Below are 3,081 nucleotides of genomic sequence, written 5' to 3'. Positions count from 1 at the left end.
AACTATGTTTAATTTTTTAAGGAACTACCGAACTATTTTCCCAAGTGGCTGTACCATTTTACATTCCCACCAGCAATGTACAAGGGTTCCAATTGCTCCACGTCCTTATCAATACTTGTTATTGTCCATGTTTCTGATTATTCCCATCCTACTGAGTGTGAAGTGGTATCTCACTGTAGTTTGGATCTGCGTCTTTCTAGTGGCTAATAATGTAGAGCATCTTTCCATGTGCTTGTTGGCCAAATGTGTATATCTTATCTGGAGAAATGTCTATTCAAATTGCTCATTTTTTAAATCGGGTTATATGTCTTTATTAGTTTGCTAGGGCTACCATAACAAAATACCACAGAGTGGATGACTTCAACGGAAATTTATTTTCTCACAGTTCTGGAAGCTGAAATTTCAAGATCAAGGTTCTGGAAAACTTGGTTTCCCCTGTATCCTCTCTCTGTCTTGCAAATAGATGGACACCTTCTTGCTGTACTGTCACACGCATCCCTGGAGTTTTTCTTCTTATAAGGATACCAGTCATATTGGCCCACCCTAATGATCTCATTTAACCTGAATTATCTCCTTAAAGGCCCTATCTCCAAATACAGTCACATTGGGAGTTAGAGCTTCACCATGAGTTGAGAGGGGACACAATCCAGTGCATAACAATGTCTTTATTGTTGTGTCTGGCTTATTCTTAAAAGAATAACCAATGAAGGTAAACTCTAACATTGTATGCCTTCCATGTTTATCCATAAGGCTTACCAGTTATGTTATGCAAAGATGGTTTCTTACTGTAGGAAGCTTGTTCTAGACCATTTAGAGCTTCAAATTTTCTGTGCGAGAAAGTTCTGATTGTCTAGTCGGCTAGTATTAAATCTTACCTGGTCCCAAAAGGATTTAGCAGACAAGTACTTTTAATACCATCTCAGAATCTTTGACAATCTGACCAATCAGGTCAATTATGTTAGAAAAGATTATGAGATTGGTAGAGCAATTAAGGTACTTTGACCAAAAGACCATGGACTGCAAGAGTCCTTTCCCAAAGCACAGTGACTCCTCTCCACAAGTTTCTTACTGGAGCCACAAAACAAAGGGCCATGAAAAAAAAAATCAAGGCAAATTTGAATTTACTGTCAGCTATGCTTTTGGTCATAAACCTTAATGCAGAAATACTCATTTTCCTTAAATTATTTGTACTAGTTTTAGGACAATACGAGCCATGAGGTTTGCTCTCTTCCACCACTCCCACCACCAAACCTGAGTCTAAGATGCTGCAAGAATCATCTCATGATTGCTCTCCATATATACCTGAAAAGGACCAGCAAAACAGACTCATAGCAAGAGAGAACACTGAATTTTACATGCTACAAGGTCAATATACAAAATTGATTGTATTTCTATGTAATAGTATCTAACTGGAAAATAAAATTTGAAAAGCACTCCTTGTAATAGCATCAAAAATATGAAATATTTAGGGACAAACTTAAAAATATGGGCAAGACCTATTCACAGAAATTTAAAAAGCATTACAAAGAGAAATTAAGACCTCAAACAGTGAGTTATGCCATAATCATGGATTCAAAGACATGACATTGTTAGATAGAAATTCTTCCCAAACTGATTTATAGATTCATCTCAATTCCAATCAAAATCCCAGGAGACTTGCATGTAGATAGAGACAAGTAGATTATAAAATGTATATAGAAGGGCAAAGAAACTAGAATAGTGGAACAATTTGGTGGGAGGAAAGAACAAAGTTGAAAAAATCACATTGCTACTTGACTATAATTTTTAAGCTAGAAAAAAATTTTTTAAGCTAGTAATCGAGACAGTGGTACTGTCATCAGGATAGACATATAGATCAGTGTAACAGATTATAAAGCTCAGACAAATCTTCAATACATGGTGAACTGATTTTCAGTAGAGATGCCAAGGTATTTCAATAGCAAAGGGCAGTTTTTCAATGAGTTGTGCTTGAATAACTGGACATTAAAAAAAAAACCCTCAACCCTCATACTTACATAAAAATTTACTTGAAGTAGATCACAGACTTAATTATAAAAGTTAAAACTATAAAACTTTTAGCAGAAAACAAAGACTCTGATTTTGGAGTAAGTACAGATTTCTCAGCATACAGAAAGCACTACCATAAAAGAAAAAGAAAAATAGGACTTCATCAAAATTAGAAACATCTGTTCTTCAAAAGGTATCATTAAGAAAAAAAGGTGATTTTTGTTTGTCAAGATGGTGGAGTAGGTAAACACTGTGCTTGCCTCCTCTCACTACCACATCAAAATTATTTCTAAACTACAGACCAACCATCATTGAAAATCACCTGTCTGGCTGAACAGAGTCCTAGAGGTAAGGACATACAGAAGAAGCCACCTTGAGACTAGTAGGAGGGACGGAGATGCAGACTAGGCTGGTCTCACATTCCAGCGTGGTGGTTAAAAATGGGTAGGGATATCTTGGCTGTGGAGATCCCCCAGAAGAGCAAGGGATCCTAGCCCCACACCAGGTTCCTCAGCCCAGCATTCTGGCACTGGGAAGAGACAGTCCCTAGAAAACCTGGATGTGAAAATCAGCAGAGATTGTGGCTGAACTAGATGGAGGGTGACTGGATTTCTAGGTGTTGCTCTTAAAGAGCACGTGCATGAACTGACCTCCTGACAGACTCATTCACTCTTAGCCCCACTAGTGGGGCAGCAGCTAAAAGTATGCCAGGGACATATGAAAAGGAACTGAATTTTCTGGCTTCAGGGCGAGGGCTGGAAGCTTTCTCCCAGACAAAAGTGCTGGTGGAAGCCGCTCATCCTTTGTTGGGCCCTCCCCCAACCCAGCATGCAGGTGGCCGCCACTTCTGAGTCTCCATCAACCTGGTTAACACTGGTCATCCTGCCCTGGTGATTCCGAGACCCCACCCCACCCAAATTGCAGGCCTATGCAAGCTGCTCCCAGTGGCTTTTCTATACAGATGGCCTATCTTGGCTCACACTGAGGACTTTTCTGAAATCGCTCAGAGGCCCAGAAAATCTAAACAAGCAGCATCTGGCTTTGGCATGTCCCGTACCTCTCTCTGAGCAGCCA

This window comes from Pteropus vampyrus, unplaced genomic scaffold (assembly GCF_000151845.1).
Source record: "Pteropus vampyrus isolate Shadow unplaced genomic scaffold, Pvam_2.0 Scaffold172, whole genome shotgun sequence".
NCBI lineage: Eukaryota > Metazoa > Chordata > Mammalia > Chiroptera > Pteropodidae > Pteropus > Pteropus vampyrus.
This window is presented reverse-complemented; position numbering follows the sequence as displayed.